Source organism: Urocitellus parryii, chromosome 3 (genome assembly GCF_045843805.1).
Source record: "Urocitellus parryii isolate mUroPar1 chromosome 3, mUroPar1.hap1, whole genome shotgun sequence".
Classification (NCBI taxonomy): Eukaryota; Metazoa; Chordata; class Mammalia; order Rodentia; family Sciuridae; genus Urocitellus; species Urocitellus parryii.
In genome coordinates this window covers 18,426,206-18,445,470 of record NC_135533.1, presented here as the reverse complement: position 1 = coordinate 18,445,470, position 19,265 = coordinate 18,426,206, and the positions used below count along the sequence as shown (strand labels likewise).

Sequence of the window (19,265 nt, the reverse complement as noted above, 5' to 3'; positions counted from 1 at the left end):
GAATTACCACGACACCAAGCCAATTGACGGCTCCTTTGGAATCACTGGTGACACATCAGCTAAGATATTTAGCACTACCAGTTCGCTGTATCAACAAATAGAGCACAATGCATACAGGTGATACATAATCCAGGCAAGTTGTGTAAGCAGTTCAAAGTGGAGGAGTCTATCAATATGTCCATTTCCTCCCAAAGTAAATTAAGTCCTTGATTGAGCAGTTCAAAGTGGAGGAGTCTATCAATATGTCCATTTCCTCCCAAAGTAAATTAAGTCCTTGATTGAGCAGTCTTATTGAGTTATTTTGATTGATGTATCAGTTTATACAGTTTATAGTGATAGCTATCATAAAAGTTGTAGTTTGGTCTTAGTCTTCACCGGCACTGGGATGGAGATGGGAATTATGGCCATGTTGCTAAAGAGACATTATCCTGAACAGAATTATGAAATATAATGAAAAGGAAAGGTGAAAGTAAACAAACAGATCTGTTAACCACCTTTAAAAGCAAAATTAAATAACAGCTGTTTACCTAAAGTAAATTAAACCATATAAGTCACGTGACTAAATTTTCTTTTTTTTTTTTTGATATTTGTATCTATTTATATATGAGCGCTCCTTATAAATGAAATATGGACATACACACATACAGACATACAACACAAAACAGTGCATACATAACATAGAACATATAAGACAATAGTAAATAAAGGCCTTGTAGCTATAGCTAGGTGAAATCTCCATTGCAATGTTTAAAAACTTTACAGTTAAAAAAAATAAAACACAGTCAAAAAATAAAACTGATCAGAAAAACATTAACCTAGGTTTGTATGAGCTTAAAAAATAAGGTAAAATAAAATAAAATAAAATAAAATAGAACTTTATGATGTGGGAAAAATGCAAATAATAAAATAGATATTGAAAAAGGCACCGTGGTAAATCACTGTCGCAGATGTAAGAATAGCCAGGCTGGAACTCTGGATATCAGCTGTTATGGATTTGAGTCAAATCATCTTCTTTTTCTGTAGAAATTGTTTTAGTTAATCTCTCTGGAATCCAAATTGGTTGCTGTTCCTCCTGTGGAAAAACACAGACGGAGCCCCAACTCCAGACTATTACTGGGTCTGGACCTTTCCATTGTCCTGTTAGAATATCTTTCCAAAGTACCTTAGGCTTATGCACATTTTTCGGATACATATGTCTTTCCGCAGCACTAAGTCCTGATGAATCCAAATTTAGAAAGTTTAGAGTAAAAAGGGTTATTTTAAGTTTATCTTTGGGGGATATATACCCCTTACTAATTCCCTCCTTTTGCTTTAATAAGTACATTTTTATAGTTTGATGAGCTCTTTCAACTATGCCTTGTCCCTGTGGATTGTATGGGATTCCTGTTACATGAGTAATGCCAAATGATGAGCAAAATTGTTTAAAAGACTTGGAGGTGTAACCAGGGCCGTTATCAGTTTTTAACTGTTTAGGAACACCCACAGTGGCAAAATTTTGTAAGCAATGAGCTATAACATCTTTAGTTTTTTCTCCGGGATGAAGGGAGCCCATCAAAAATCCAGAAGAAGTATCAACTGTAACATGTAAATATTTTAATTTTCCAAATTCTGGCAAGTGTGTGACATCCATCTGCCAAATATGGTTAGGTATCAGTCCTCTAGGATTGACTCCAAGATTAACTTGTGGCAAAAATGTCACACAATTTTGACATTGTTTTATTATATGTCTGGCTTGTTCTTTAGTTATTTTAAAACGTTTTTGTAAAGTATTAGCATTGACATGGAACCTTTTATGAAAATTTATAGCTTCTTCTATTGTGGAGAAAATATGTATGTCATGTGTAGATTTATCTGCTAGTTCATTACCCAAACTAAGGGCTCCAGGCAATCCTGTATGTGCTCTGATATGTCCTATAAAGAATGGATCCTTTCTATCCCAGATTAGACTTTGTATAGCAGAAAACAAAGAGAAAACAGTAGAGGAAGGAGAAATCCTACCGGCATCTTCAAGAGATACAATAGCATTAACTACATACTGACTATCAGAAAATAAATTAAATGTAGAATCTTTGAACATCATAAAAGCTTGCAATACTGCATTGAGCTCTACCTTTTGAGCTGATAGTTTGGGTACTAAAAATGTAAAAGTTTGATCAGGAGTAACTACTGCTGCTGTACCATTATTTGACCCATCAGTGAATATATTTGGAGCATTTATGATAGGGGTTTTTCTTGTCATTTTTGGAAAAACTACAGGATGCTTAGACCAAAAAGACAACAAAGGATTAGATGGCAAGTGATTATCAAATGCAACACTAGATTTACACATGATTATTGCCCAAGTATTTAACTCATTAGCTAACTCATCAATTTGATCCATAGTATATGGAGTAATAATTTTATTGGGAGAAATCCCAAACACTCCTTCTGCTACTTTTATTCCTTTGAGTATTAATTGCCCTCCAGCCTCAGGATATCTAGTAAGAATAGTATTAGGAGCATAAGATAAATGTATCCATAATAATGGACCTTCTTGCCAAAATACCCCTGTAGGAATATTTTTTGTCGGTAGTACAATAAATAATAAAGGCAAACTTATATCAATTCTATCCAAATGCATATTTTCTATATATGTTTCAATGATTTTTAATGCCTTTCTAGCTTCAGGCGTTAACATGCAGGGTGAATTTGGATCTGATGGACCCTTTAGAATATCAAATAAAGGTCCTAATTCTCCTGTTGGTATGCCTAGATAAGGCCTTATCCAATTTATATCTCCCAATAACTTTTGAAAGTCATTAAGTGATTTGAGTTGATCTACTCGTATTTGAATTTTTGGTGGACGGACCATGGTTGAGGATAATAGAACTCCTAAATAATTAATTGGATGATTTAATTGTACTTTATCTATTGCTATCTCTAGATTATAATTTTTTAATAAGTTTGTAAGCGTGGCATAACATTCTAGCAATGTGTTTTTATCTTTATGTGCCATTAACACATCATCCATATAGTGAAATATCTGTAGTTCAGGGTTTTGATTTCTAAGTGGCTGGATTGCTTTATCAACATAAATTTGGCACAAAGTTGGGCTGTTAGCCATCCCTTGAGGGAGTACTTTCCATTCATATCTCTGATCAGGACCTTCATGATTCAGTGCAGGGATAGTAAATGCAAAATGTGGACTATCCTCGGGATGAATTGGAATTGAGAAGAAACAATCTTTAATATCTATAGCTAGAACATGCCAGGTTTTTGGTAGAGCAGACAATTGGGGAATCCTTGATTGAGCAGGTCCCATAATAACCATCTCATTATTAATGGCTCTCAAATCTTATAATAATCTCCATTTACCAGATTTCTTTTTAATAACAAAAATGGGAGTATTATGGGGAGATACGGAAGGTTGTATATGTCCTTCCGCTAATTGCTGTTTGACCAGATCATGGGCTACTTGTATTTTTTCTTTAGTTAGGGGCCACTGAGGAACCCACACTGGTCTTTCTGATTTCCAAGTAATTTTGATTGTCTCAGTGGCCCTTTTTGAAAACCCAATCCATGTTTATTTATCTCTTGATCTATTTGAATTGGTGCTGTTATATCTTGTTCTTGATCTCTCAATCTCTTTTCTTTTCTAAAGCCTTGTTTTGCCCTAGTAGTGGGCGCGTTAGGATTGACGTTATTTGTTAATGTCAATCCTAATTGATCTAGGACGTCTCGTCCCCATAAATTTATGGGGAGATGGTCCAATACATAGGGCTGTATAGTTCCTTCACATCCTTCAGGATCCTTCCAATCTAATACCATTGCACTTCTATGGGGATTAGTCGCCACTCCTAGGCCTCTAAGCGTTTGTGTGGCTTGCTGTAATGGCCAATGTTTAGGCCATTCCTGGCGAGATATGATGCTGAGGTCAGCGCCTGTGTCCAGCAGTCCATTAAAATCATGCCCTTGAATATTTAATTTTAGCATAGGGCGAGAATCTAAATTTAAAGATAGCATAGCCCAATCTACACCTGTGGAGCCTAATCCCTTGGAACCTCTTTCTACATTAGAACTGGAAAATTTATCATGTAGGCTTGGTATTATTAATAATTATCTCCTGATGAAATTACTGATATACCTCTTGGAGAACTAGCTATAATTTTTATTTCACCCTCATAATCGGGATCAATTACCCCAGGACTTATCATAAGTCCTTTAAGTGTAGAAGAACTGCGTCCTCATAATAAGCCTACTGTTCCCTGGGGAAGAGGTCCTTTTACTCCTGTGGGAATGATTTGAACTCCCATCTCTGGAGTTAATACTGCTCTGGCAGAGGCACAGATGTCCAACCCTGCGCTCCCTCTAGTCTGTCTGATGAGGGATCTAATGGATAATGCGTCCTGGGCACCACCTTGATGATGCTGTTGGGTTCCTCCATTGCCCCGTATATTTGTGGTTTTGGGCCCCGGGGCATTGGGCCCTCCAATTCGTTTTTTGACAATGGGGCCTGATACCTTTCTCCACGATATCGTGGGTAGACACTTGGTCTTTGTCCATTTTTTGATAACGGAATACCCTCTATGGTGGTTTGAGAACGGCATTCATTAGCCCAATGTCTCCCTCTATGGCATCGTGGGCAAATACCCGGGATTATACTCTTTTGATACTTAGCTTTGTTAAACCCTCCTCCTATGGGGCAATTTCTTTTAAAATGCCCTTCTTGATTGCAATTATAGCATGTTTTTGGCTTGGTACTTAAAGCCTGTTTTACTTCAGCTGCCATGACTTGTCCTTGTTCATTAATGTCTCTACATAATTTAATATATGTGTTTAAATCTTCCTGTTTCCACGGTCTAATGACCTCTTTGCAGCAACGATTTGCTTGATCATAAGCCAGTTGTTTTATAAATGGCATTGCCTGTTCTGTATTTTCAAATGTCTCAGAGGCTGCTTCAATAAGTCTAGCTACAAAGTCAGCGTAGGGCTCATTAACTCCTTGTATTATCTTAGATAGTTGACCTTGAAAATCCCCTTGTCCCTTCAAAGTTTTCCATGCCTTAATTGCATTTATAGCGAACTGAGCGTATACGCCAGGATCATATCTGACCTGTTGCATCTGCCCTTCAAACTCTTCTTTCCCCAGTAACATTTTCAGGTCTCGTTCAGGGTAACCTGCTTCTGCATTTCGCCTAGCTGTCTCCTTGCAAAATTCCTCATTGGCAATTTTCCATAATAAATATTGTCCTCTATTTAGCACAGAATTACACACGTTAGCCCAATCTGTTGGTGTTAAATTCCAGCTGGTAATAGATTCGACCATACTGACTGTGAAGGGAGCGGCCGGGCCGTAGGTTGCTACAGCTTCCTTTAATTGCTTTACTATTTTGAAATCTAAGGCACGGTAAACTCGTTCTCTTTCTTCTCCCCGCTCAACTACAGGGCATGCTAATTTTGGGGTCCCGCCTCAGGATTCCGTTCATCATCTATGGAGGCAGGTAAAGCTGTTGGTTGAATTATGCCCTCTGGTGGTGGAACGGAGTTAGTAGCAGCCTCCCTATCTGACGACCGTTTTTTCCCTGAGCTTGCCTTGTTCAAATTTTCTTCTATCTGACTAGCTTGAGAGACCTTTTGTTTTGCTTGACCTAATATGTTTTCTGCCATGGCCTGGACCTCTAACAATTTACTTAACAGTTTTTCGGTTTGTTTTTTACTAGATTCTAATCTACTATAAAGGTAACGTAACCCAATAAGATAGGATAGAAGAAAGCCAAAACAGAATGAAACAGAAACGGAGAGGAGGAAAATGATTATGTCAATTTTCTCTCTCTCAGGGCCGAATAACTTCAAACCTTGAGTCAACCATTTTTCCCAATTCGCCTGAAAAAATTGTAAGGCTAGAGAGCCTGAAATAAAAGCAGAATAAATCAAAACAGAAATACCCATTCTGTCGCCTTTCCTTAGGGGCGAGCGATATTACTCACCTTTAAATTTTGGGTGTTCCCAGTACAGGGCCACCAAAATGCCGCAGGCTGCCCGGCCCCGGGCCGGCTGAGTTCCGCTCCTGCCGCCGCTATCGCTGAGCACTGCCTGCCGCACCCCTGCTGAGCGATTCCCTGCTAAGCTGTCAGTGCACGCGGGCTTGCAATCTTGCAACCCGGTTGGGCACAAAAACACAAGCCAGTCAAACTGAGACAAAGTTTTATTTAGAGAGAGGCCGTGTGCGTCCCCTAACAAGTGGGTCCACCACGTGAGTGTTCTACCTGAGCCGGGGGGGCTCCCTTTCCCCCGGAACACCCTCCTACCATCCTTTCCCAACCAATGGGAACTCTCCCAATACAAGAGTGACATGAGTAACCTGAGTCCTGAAATGGGCCCAGCTAAACAGCATGAGTCCGATTACCATATGAATGTGAATTGCTGGCTGGCAGTCATTAAATCCAAAGGTGCCTGTATTAATATTTTTGCTGTGGCTCCTAACACTCTTCTCCATGTGGAAACACACAAACAGACCACCAAATCCAGAAAATTACTGGGTCAGGACCTTTCCATTGTCCTGTTAGAATATCCTTCCATTATACCTTGGGCTTATGTACATTTTTTGGACACATATGCCTTTCCACAGCACTAAGTCCTGATGAATCCAAATTTTAAAAATTTAGAGTAAAAAGGGTTATTTTAAGTTTATCTTTGGGGAATATATACCCCTGCCCAATTCCCTCTTTTTGCTTTAATAAGTACATTTTAATAGTTTGATGAGCTCTTTCAACTATGCCTTGTCCCTGTGGATTGTATGGGATTCCTGTTATGTGAGTAATGCCAAATGTTGAGCAAAATTGTTTAAAAGAGGTAGAAGTATAACCAGAGGCATAATCAGTTTTTAACTGTTTAGGAACACCCACAGTGGCAAAATTTTGTAAGCAATGAGCTATAATATCTTTAGTTTTTTCTCCGGCATGAAGGGAACCCATCAAAAATCCGGAAGAAGTATCATCTGTAACATGCAAATATTTTAATTTTCCAAATTCTGGCAAGTGTGTGATGTCCATCTGCCAAATATGGTTAGGTATCAGTCCTCTAGGATTGACTCCAAGATTAACTTGAGGTAAAACGATCACACAATCTTGACATTGTTTTATTATTTGTCTAGCTTGTTCCTTAGTTATTTTAAAATGCTTTTGTAAAGTATTAGCATTGACATGGAACTTTTTATGAAAATTTGTAGCTTCTTCTAGTGTAGAGAAAATATGTATGTCACGTATAGTTTTATCTGCTAAATCATTGCCCAAACTAAGGGCTCCAGGCAATCCTGTATGTGCCCTGATATATCCTGTAAAGAATGGATCTTTTCTGTCCAGATTAGACTTTGTATAGTGGAAAACAAAGAGAAAACAGTAGAGGAATGGGAAATCCTACCAGCATCTTCAAGGGATACTATATCATTAACTTTATACTGACTATCAGAAAATAAATTAAATACAGAATCTTTAATCATCACAGAAGCTTGTAATACTGCATTAAGCTCTACCTTTTGAGCTGATTGTTTGGGTAATAAAAATGTAAAAGTTTGATCAGGAGTAACTATTGCTGCTGTACCATTATTTGACCCATCAGTGAATATTTTTGGAGCATTCATGATAGGTGTTTTTCTTGTCATTTTTGGAAAAACTACAGGATGTGAAGACCAAAAAGACAACAAAGGATTAGATGGTAAGTGATTATCAAATGAAACATTAGATTTGCACATGATTATTGCCCAAGTATTTAACTCATTAGCTAACTCATCAATTTGATCCATAGTATATGGAGTAATAATTTTATTGGGAGAATTTCCAAACACTCCCTTTGTTGCTTTTATTCCTTTGAGTATTTTTTTTTAATTTAATATTTTATTTTTTTATTGGTTGTTCAAAACATTACATAGTTCTTAATATATCATATTTCACACTTTGGTTCAAGTGGGTTATGAACTCCCATTTTTACCCAGTATACAGATTGCAGAATCACATCAGTTATACTTCCATTGATTTACATATTGAATACTCATGTCTGTTGTATTCTGCTGCCTTTCCTATCCTCTACTATCCCCCCTCCCCTCCCGTCCCCTCCCCTCTTCTCTCTCTACCCCCTCTACTGTAATTCATTTCTCCCCCTTGTATTATTTTTCCCTTTCCCCTCACTTCCTCTTGTATGTAATTTTGTATAACCCTGAGGGTCTCCTTCCATTTCCATGCAATTTCCCTTCTTTCTCCCTTTCCCTCCCACCTCTCATCCCTGTTTAATGTTAGTCTTCTTCTCATGCTCTTCTTCCCTACTCTGTTCTTAGTTACTCTCCTTATATCAAAGAAGACATTTGGCATTTGTTTTTTAGGGATTGGCTAGCTTCACTTAGCATAAAGTGCTCTAATGCCATCCATTTCCCTCCAAATTCTATGATTTTGTCATTTTTTAATGCAGAGTAATACTCCATTGTGTATAAATGCCACATTTTTTTATCCATTCATCTATTGAAGGGCATCTAGGTTGCTTCCACAGTCTTGCTATTGTGAATTGTGCTGCTATGAACATCGATATAGCACTGTCCCTGTAGCATGCTCTTTTTAGGTCTTTAGGGAATACACCCAGAAGGGGAATAGCTGGATCAAATGATGGTTCCATTCCCAGCTTTCCAAGAAATCTCCATACTGCTTTCCAAATAGGCTGCACCAATTTGCAGTCCCACCAACAATGTACAAGTGTACCCTTATCCCCACATCCTCGCCAGCACTTGTTGTTGTTTGACTTCATAATGCCTGCCAATCTTACTGGAGTGAGATGGTATCTTAGTGTGGTTTTGATTTGCATTTCTCTGACTGCTAGAGATGGTGAGCATTTTTTCATGTACTTATTGATTGATTGTATGTCCTCCTCTGAGAAGTGTCTGTTCAGATCTTTGGCCCATTTGTAATTGGGTTATTTTTTATCTTATTGTCTAATTTTTTGAGTTCTTTATATACTCTGGATATTAGGGCTCTATCTGAAGTCTGAGGAGTAAAGATTTGTACCCATGATGTAGGCTCCCTATTTACCTCCCTTATTGTTTCTGTTGCTGAGAAAAAAAAATTTAGTTTGAGTAAGTCACATTTGTTGATTCTAGATATTAACTCTTGTGCTATGGGTGTCCTATTGAGGAATTTGGAGCCTGACCCCACAGTATGTAGATCATAGCCAACTTTTTCTTCTATCAGACACAGAGTCTCTGATTTGATATCAAGCTCCTTGATCCATTTTGAGTTAACTTTTGTGCATGGCGAGAGAAAGGGATTCAGTTTCATTTTGTTGCATATGGATTTCCAGTTTTCCCAGCACCATTTGTTGAAGATGCTATCCTTCCTCCATTGCATGCTTTTAGCCCCTTTATCAAATATAAGAAAGTTCTAGTTTTGTGTGTTGGTTTCTGTGTCCTCTATTCTGTACCATTGGTCCACCTGCCTGTTTTGATACCAGTACCATGTTGGTTTTGTTACTATTGCTCTGTAGTATAGTTTGAAGTATGGTATCGCTATACCGCCTGATTCACACTTCCTGCTTAGCATTGTTTTTGCTATTCTGGGTCTTTTATTTTTCCATATGAATTTCATGATTGCTTTCTCTATTTCTACAAGAAATGCCGTTGGGATTTTGATTGGCATTGCATTAAATCTATAGAGAACTTTTGGTAATATCGCCATTTTGATGCTGTTAATTCTGCCTATCCATGAACAGGGTATATTTTTCCATCTTCTAAGATCTTCTTCAATTTCTCTCTTTAGGGTTCTGTAGTTTTCATTGTATAAGTCTTTCACCTCTTTTGTTAGGTTGATTCCCAAGTATTTTATTATTTTGGAGGATATTGTGAATGGAGTGGTTGTCCTCATTTCCATTTCAGAGGATTTGTCGCTGATATACAGGAATGCCTTTGATTTATGCGTGTTGATTTTATATTCTGCCACTTTACTGAACTCATTTATTAGCTCTAATAGTTTCTTTGTAGACCCTTTTGGGTCTGCTAGGTATAGAATCATGTCATCTGCAAATAGTGATAATTTAAGTTCTTCTTTTCCTATTTTTATGCCTTTAATTTCTTTCGTGTGTCTAATTGCTCTGGCCAGTGTTTCGAGAACTATGTTGAACAGAAGTGGTGAGAGAGGGCATCCCTGCCTTGTTCCAGATTTTAGAGGGAATGCCTTCAGTTTTTCTCCATTCAGAATGATGCTAGCCTGAGGCTTAGCATAGATTGCTTTTACAATGTTGAGGTATGTTCCTGTTATCCCTAGTTCTTCGAGAGTTTTGAACATAAAGGGATGCTGTACTTTTTCGAATTCTTTTTCCACATCTATCGAGATGATCATATGGTTCTTATTTTTAAGTCTATTAATGTGGTGAATAACATTTATTGATTTCCGTATATTGAACCAGCCTTGCATCCCAGCGATGAATCCTACTTGATCATGGTGCACAATTTTTTTGATATGTTTTTGTATCCGATTCGCCAGAATTTTATTGAGGATTTTTGCATCTAGGTTCATTAGAGATATAGGTCTGTAGTTTTCTTTCTTTGAAGTGTCTTTGTCTAGTTTAGGAATCAGGGTGAGGTTGGCCTCGTAGAACGAATTTGGAAGTTCTCCCTCTTTTTCTATTTCCTGAAATAGCTTGAAAAGTATTGGTATTAGTTCCTCTTTAAAGGTTTTGTAAAACTCTGCTGTATACCCATCCGGTCCTGGGCTTTTCTTAGTTGGTAATCTTTTGATGGTTTCTTCTGTTTCCTCCATTGATATTGGTCTGTTTAGGTTGTCTATATCCTCCTGACTCAATCTGGGCAGATCATATATATGACTTAAGAAATTTATGGATGCCTTCACTATCTTCTATTTCATTGGAGTATAGGGATTCAAAATAATTTCTGATTATATTCTGTATTTCTGAAGTGTCTGTTGTGATATTGCCTTTTTCATCCTGTATGCTAGTAATTTGAGTTATCTCTCCTCTTCGTTAGCATGGCTAAGGGTCTGTTGATCTTATTTTTTTTTCAAGAACCAACTTTTAGTTTTATCAATTTTTTCAATTGTTTCTTTTGTTTCGATTTCATTAATTTCAGCTCTGATTTTAATTATTTCTTGCCTTCTACTTCTTTTGCTGTTGTTTTGCTCTTCTTTTTCTAGGATTTTGAGATGAAGTATGAGATCATATATTTGTTGGCTTTTTCTTTTTTTAAGGAATGAACTCCAAGCAATGAATTTTCCTCTTAGAACTGCTTTCAATGTGTCCCATAGATTCCTATATGTTGTGTCTGTGTTTTCATTTATCTCTAAGATTTTTTTAATTTCCTCCTTGATGTCTTCTATAACCCATTGATCATTCAGTAACCTATTGTTCATTCTCCAAGTGATGCATGATTTTTCCTTCCTTCTTTTATCGTTGATTTTCAGTTTCATTCCATTATGATCAGATAAGATGCATGGTATTATCTCTACTCCTTTATATTGTCTAAGAGTTGCCCTGTGACATAATATATGATCTATTTTTGAGAAGGATCCATGTGCTGATGAGAAAAAAGTGTAACTGCTTGATGTTGGGTGGTATATTCTATATATGTCAATTAAGTCTAGGTTATTAATTATGTTATTGACTTCTATAGTTTCCTTATTCAACTTTTGTTTGGAAGATCTGTCCAGTGGTCAGAGAGGTGTATTGAACTCTCCCGTGATTATTGTATGGTGGTCTATTAGACTCTTAAACTTGAGAAGAGTTTGCTTGATGAACATAGCTACACCATTGTTTGGGGCATATATATTTATGATTGTTATTTCTTGTTGGTGTATGGTTCCCTTGAGCAGTATGTAGTGTCCCTCTTTATCCCTTTTGATTAATTTTGGCTTGAAATATATTTTATTTGATATGAGTATAGACACTTCTGCTTGTTTCCACAGTCCATATGAGTGATATGATTTTTCCCAACCTTTCACCTTCAGTCTATGTATATCTTTTCCTATCAAATGCGTCTCCTCTAGGCAGCATATTGTTGGGTCATGTTTTGTGATCCATTCTACTAGCCTGTGTCTCTTAATTGGTGAGTTTAAGCCATTATCATTTAGGGTTATTATTGAGATATGGGTTGTTCTTCCAGCCATATTTGTTTATTTATGTTACTGAACATGGTTTATTTTCCTCTTTGATTATTTTCCCCCCTTTACTGTCCTACCTCCCACTGTTGGTTTTCATTGTTATTTTCCATTTCCTCTTCCTGTAATTATTTGCTGAGGATGTTTTGAAGAGATGGTTTTCTAGCTGCAAATTCTTTTAACTTTTGTTTATCATGGAAGGTTTTAATTTCATCTTCCATCCTGAAGCTTAATTTTGCTGGATACACAATTCTTGGTTGGAACGCATTTTCTTTCAGTGTTTGAAATATGTCATTCCAGGATCTTCTAACTTTCAAAGTCTGTGTTGAGAGATCAGCTTTTATCCTGATTGGTTTACCCCTAAATGTAATCTGCTTCCTTTCTCTTTTAGCTTTTCAAATTCTCTCCTTATTCTGAATGTTGGGCATCTTCATTATAATGTGTCTAGGTGTGGATCTCTTATGATTTTGCACATTCGGAGTCCTGTAGGCTTCTAGGATTTGGGATTCTGTCTCGTTCTTCAAGTCTGGGAAGTTTTTTCAAATTATTTCATTGAATAGATTGTTTATTACTTTGGTTTGGAGCTCTATGCCTTCCTGTATCCCAATGACTCTTAAGTTTGGTCTCTTTATGTTATCCCATAATTCTTGGATGTTCTGCTCATGGTTTCTTAACAGTCTTGCTGAGCTGTCTATGTTCTTTTCAAGTTGAAATACTTTGTCTTCATTTTCTGATGTTCTATCTTCTAAGTGATCTACTCTGCTGGTAGTATTCTCAATTGAGGTTTTAAGTTGGTTTATTGCTTCCTGCATTTCTAGGATTTCTGTTTGTTTGTTTTTTATAACCTCTATCGCCCTGTATAGTTGATCTTTTGCTTCCTGGATTTGTTTATGTAATTCATTGTTGAAGTGATCTTTCATTGTCTGATTTTGCTGTCTAATGTCTTCCTTGAGACTCCAGATCATCTGAAGCATGTATATCCTGAATTCTTTATCTGACATACCATCTGCTGCAGATATTACCTCTTCTAATGTTGAGTTGACCTGCATTGCTTGTGGTCCTTTCTTTACTTGTCTCTTCATACTGTTCGTGTTTCTTTCTGCTTGCTGAAACTGTTTTGTTATTGAATTTTCCCCCTATATATTTGTATTACTCTTGTATAGTTGTAAAGTTGCGGGCATTGGCTCTGCTCCTCCTCCAATTGGGGCAATGTGCCTACCACACCGGCAGGCCGCTGGGCCTGTTCTGCCGGTTGGTAGCAGGTGCGCCTACCTTGCAGGCGCGGGAGGCAGCTCTGCCACTCCGCAGGTTGCTGGGCCTACTCTGATGGTGGGTCGCAGGTCCACCTATTTGCAGGTGTGGTTGGCAGCTCTGCCCCTCCGCAGGCCACTGAGCCTGTTATGTTGGTGGTCACAGTTCTGCCTCCCTTGCTGGCACGGGGGGAGGGGGCAGCTCTGCCCCTCAGCAGGCCCCTAGGCCTGTTTTGCTGGTGGGTCGCAGGTCCACCTACCTTGTAGGCACGTGGGGCCTCCTTTGAGTATTAATTGTCCTACAGCTTCAGGATATCTAGTAAGAATAGTGTTAGGAGAATAAGATAAATCTATCCATAATAATGGACCTTCTTGCCAAAATACTCCTGTATGAATATTTTTGTTGGTAGTACAATAATTAATAAAGGCAAACTTATATCAATTCTATCCAAATGCATATTTTCCATATATGTTTCAATGATTTTTAATGCCTTTCTTGCTTTAGGCATTAACATTTGGGGTGAGTTTGGATCTGATGGACCTTTTAGGATATCAAATAAAGGGCCCAACTCTCCTGTTGGTATACCTATATAAGGCCTTATCCAATCAATGTGTCCTAATAACTTTTGAAAGTCATTAAGTAATTTGAGTTGATCTACTCGTATTTGAATTGTTGGTGGATGGACCATGGTTGAGGATAATAGAACTCCTAAATAATTAATTGGAAAATTTAATTGTACTTTATCTGTTGATATTATAATTTTTAATGAGTTTGTAAGTGTGGCATAACATTCTAGCAATGTGGCTTTAACTTTGTGTGCTAATAATACATCATCCATATAGTGAAATATTTGTAGTTCAGTATTTTGATTTCTAAGTGGCTGGATTACTTTGTTAACATAAATTTGACACATACTTGGGCTGTTAGCCATCCCTTGAAGGAGTACTTTCCATTCATATCTCTGATCAGGACATTCATGATTCAGTGCAGGGATAGTAAATGCAAAACGTGGACTATCCTCAGGATGAATTGGAATTGAAAAAAAAACAAACTTTAATATCTATAACTAAAATATACAAGATTTTTGGCAAAGCAGACAATTGAGGAATCCCCGATTGAGCAGGTCCCATAATAACTATCTCATTATTAATGGCTCATAAATCTTGCAATAATCTCCATTTACCAGATTTCTTTTTGATGACAAAAATGGGAGTATTATGGGGAGATACAGAAGGTTGTATATGTCCTTCCGCTAATTGTTGTTTGACCACGTCATGGGCTATTTGTATCTTTTCTTTAGCCAGGGGTCACTGAGGAACCCATACTGGTCTTTCTGATTTCCAAGTTATTTTTATTGTCTCAGTGACCCCTCCTGAATATCGAATCCATATCTGTCTGTTCCTTGATTTATTTGTATTGGTGGTGCTATTACATTGTTCTTGTTCTCCTAATCTTTTTTCTTTCCTGAAACCTTGTCTAGCCATAATAGTGGGCACATTTGGATTGATGTTATTTGTTAATGTCAAACCTAATTGATCTAGGACATCTCGTCCCCATAAATTTACGGGACGATGATCCAATACATATGGCTGTATAGTTCCTTCACATCCTTCAGGATCCTTCCAATCTAATACCATTGCACTTCTGTGGGGAATAGTCACCACTCCTATGCCTCGAAGTGTTTGAGTGGCTTGTTGTAATGGCCAATTTTTGGCTATTGTTGAAGAGAGATGTTGCTAAGGTCTGCACCTGTATCCAGTAGCCCATTAAATTCATGTCCTTGAATATTTAGTTTTAGAATGGGGCGAGAATCTAAATTTAAAGACAGCATAGCTCAATCTACACCTTGGAGTCTAATCCCCTGGACCCTCTTTCTATAGTATGACTGTAAAAATTTATCATGTAGGCTAGGTAATATTAGTAACTATGCTATTCTATCTCTTTGTGAAATTACTGATATACCCTTTGGAGAACTGGCTATAATTTTTATTTTACCTTCATAATTGGGATCAATTACCCCAGGACTTATCATAAGTCCTTTTAGAGTAGAAGAAATGCATCCCAATAATAAGCCTACTTTTCCTTTGAAAAGAGGTCCTTTTACCCCTGTGGGAATGATTTGAACTCCCATCTCTGGAGTTAGTACTGTTCTGGCAGAGGCGCAAATGTCCAGTCCTGTGCTTCCTCTGGTTTGTCTAGTGAGGGATCTAATGGACAATGTATCCTGGGCACTACCCTGATGGGATTTCTTCCAGTGCCCCATTTATTTGTGGTCATGGGCCCTGGAGCATTGGACCCCCCTGTCCATTTTTTGGCAATGGAGCCTGATGCCTTTCTCCACGATATCATGGATAAACACCTGGTCCTTGTTTGTTTTTTGATAATGGAGTACCCTCTATGGTGGTTTGAGAATGGCATTCATTAGCCCAAAGTCTCCCTCTATGGCATCATGGGCAAATACCCGGTATTCTACTCCTTTGATACTTAGTTTTGTGAAACCCTCCTCCTATGGGGCAATTCCTTATAAAATGTCCTGTTTGTTCACAATTGTACCATGTTTTTGGCCTGGGATCTAAAACCTGTTGTACTGCAGCTGCCAAGACTTGCCCTTGTTCATTAATGTCTCTACATAATTTAACATATGTGTTTAAATCTTCATGTTTCCATGGTCTAATGACTTCCCTGCACCAATGATTCGCTTGCTCATAAGCCAGTTGTGTTATTAATGGCATTGCTTGTTCTGTATTCCCAAAAACTCTGGTAGCTGTTTGAATAAGCCTATCTACAAATTTAGCTCCTTGTATTACCTTAGATACTTGACCTTGTAAACCTCCATGTCCTTGTAAATTCTTCCATGCCCTAACCACCTCTGCAGCAATTTGTGCATATACACCAGGATCATATGAAATTTGTTGCTGCTGATCCTCATAAGGTCCCTTTCCTAACAACATATCTAGATTTCTCTGAGGATAACCAGCTGCTGCATTTTGCCTAGTGGTCTCCTTGCAAAATTCTTCATTGGGAACCTTCCATAACAGGTATTGTCCTCCATTTAGCACAGCTTTACACATACTAGTCCAATCTGCTGGCATCATGTTCAAGTTGGTAATGGATTCGACTATGCTTACAGTGAAGGGTGCTTGAGGACCATAGGTTGTTACATCCTCTTTTAGCTGCTTCACTGTTTTGAAATCTAAAGCATGGTGAATTCGCTGCGCTCCTGCCAGCTCAAATACAGGGCATGTTAATATTTGAGGTCTTGTCTCAGGATCCCATCTATCAACTGAGGGGGTTGGGGACCACGCAGCATATAGAGGTGGCGCTGTTGGTTGGACACTTATGCCCTCTGGTGATAGAAAGGTGTTAGTAGCAGTCTCCTGTTGTAACTTTCCCCTGATGGCTTTTTCTGCTCTAAACTTTCTTCCTCTGTCTGACTAGTTTGAGAGACCTTCTTTATTACTTGAATTTTTTCCTCTCTCTGACTAGTTTGAGAGACCTTCTTTTTTACTTGAATTTTTTTCTCTGACTAGCTCGAGAGACCTTCTCTTTTACTTGAATATTTCTACTATAACTATAATACAACCCAATAAGATAATGCCAAACAAAACTGAAACAGAGTAAAACAAAATTAGAACAACAAAAAATCATTATACTAGCCTCCTGAAATGTCCATCCGTCCTTCCTCCCTATCTGTTCCTCAGATGTGAGCTGTTTTTCTTCCACCTTACACATCTCCAGGGACAGGCAACTTAAAACAAATGTGAAGCAAAACAAAAGAAGAATCTTAAAATGACTACACATCCTCTCGCCCTGCCCTCAGGGGCGAGCAGTTTACCTTATCACTTACCCTCAGTCATTCCCTGTACAGGCCACCAAATGCCGCAGTCTAGCTGGCACAATTCAGGAGCCTCTTGTCAAAAGAAATGAACTTTATTTTTAGAACACACACACTGCACAACAGCTCTTCAAGAATTCCCTCAGAGTCCAACTGCCACCACAGGCTTCCCACAAGCCTCTCAACCTCCCCCACTCCTCCAACTCTTGAGGCCGATCCGCAGGGTTGCAAGGGCAGAGCAAAAAAAATGTCCCCCAGTGAGCAGCCCCATGGTCTGAAAGGGTGGGGAAACAGCCCAATGAGCATCACCGCAGAGGAGCCAATCAGTTGGCAGCTAGAAGTTTGCTGGGGCTGCTGTGAGCCAATCATCTGCTGGCAGCTGGTTGCTGGCAGCTGGAAGTTTGCTGGGGCCCCTCCAGCCGTGGTTTTCAACACTCTCTGGCTTCTCATCCTTCCCTCCCCTCTCCACTTCTCTCACCCCCAGTGGTCATTCTTCCTCCTGTACACCAGGTAGAGAAAGAATCCCTGTGAAAGCTCTTAGTTAAGGAGGAACTTTTCCAGAACCTTCTACCATACCTCTCCTCCCCTCTCATTGGTCCAAATTGTCCAGCTTACTGAGCCGATGATAAAGGATGACACAAGCACCCATCAGGCACAGACCCAGAGAGGTGACCAGTTCCCAGAGAACACTGCAACCACTGGGTGAAAAGGGGCAGCCACGGCTTCCACTCTAAATGCCTTTCTCGGCTTTCCAGTAGTTAGGGTGCCACAGTCCACAGAGCGGGCACCAGGTGGTGTTAGCCGTCATCCTGTGCTGAGATAAAAGCAGGCCAACAGCAGCTCCTCCAGAGTTAGGAGCTCTTCAAAAGCCTGCTGCTCCCACATGGGCCCAGGCTGCCCTCAATCTGTTAGCCCAGGGACAGGAAGTTCTTTGCTCCCTGCACCTGTCCAGTGCTTTGTAGGACATTTAACATCCATGGCTATGACCCCCTTCCCCCTTGCGTTGACTATCCAAATGCCCCTCGGTGGGTGGTCCCTTTGAGGAGACCCCCATACTCGTCTCCTGTCTCTCCCTCTGGGGAGTCTTAGAATCAGAGAATTTCTATGTGCTTCTGACCCTACAGTTAGAGCCATGTAATACCCCAATCCTTCTGGAAACTTCCACAGTCATGTCCAAGTCTAGAGAACAACAGAGCTGTCACCTAGTCCTACCCTCCATTTGGCAGTCCTACTTGGAGGTGTGATTTGTCCAAACATGCACCTCCTACTTCAGGGATTGTATTCCTTTCATTTGCTCAAATCTCTCTGTCCTTGGCCTATGTGTGGATAGTCAGCCTTTCATTATCTTCCTGAATCACCCATGGAGCACAGTAAGCAGGCAGGTTCCTGGCTCCCACCCCAGATCCACTGAATCAGAATTCCTGAGGGTAGGGTTCTGGGATCCACATTTTAAACAAGCACTCCAGGTGATTGATGCACCAGGCATTATTGGCATAATAATATAGCACATGTGCAAGTGTCCGTGGCTACTGCCTTAGACCACCCCCAATCTCAAATACGCCAGCTTCCCATCTGTTTTTCCCCTAATGTTGGGTCCACCATGAGAGGATGTGAGTCCTCTATAATGGTTTAAGGAGAACCAAGGCAACCAGCAGCCCAAGATTTCATACCTGAGGCACACAGGAGAGGGGAGCCAGGGTAGATGTCTTTGTAACCCTAAGGTACCTAGCCCTTGAGTCTTGCATACACACACACACACACACACACAGAATATATCAACATCCTGAGTAACTGAACGTTTATGTGTGTGTGTGTGTGTGCGTGTGTGTGTGTGTGTGTGTGTGTGTGTATGTGTGTGGTGTATACAAGCACCTGTGCATTTGCCAACATGAACATTTCCTCAAGGAAGAACAGCTCCAAACAGAAACCAGACTCTAATGTCCCAAATCATGGGAATGATTTGCCTGGCCTTTCTCAGAGAAGGCAGGTGCTTTATTGGTGCTGAGGGAAACAGGCAGCAGATTCCCCCAGCCATGCCCAAGAATAGGAGCTTCCTG

General features: G+C 39.3%; 1 pseudogene; it reads left to right on the top strand.

Annotated features, from left to right (window-relative positions):
• Positions 1 to 19,265, top strand: part of LOC113178311 (stimulated by retinoic acid gene 8 protein homolog) — a 45,508-nt pseudogene that overhangs the window by 15,490 nt on the left and 10,753 nt on the right.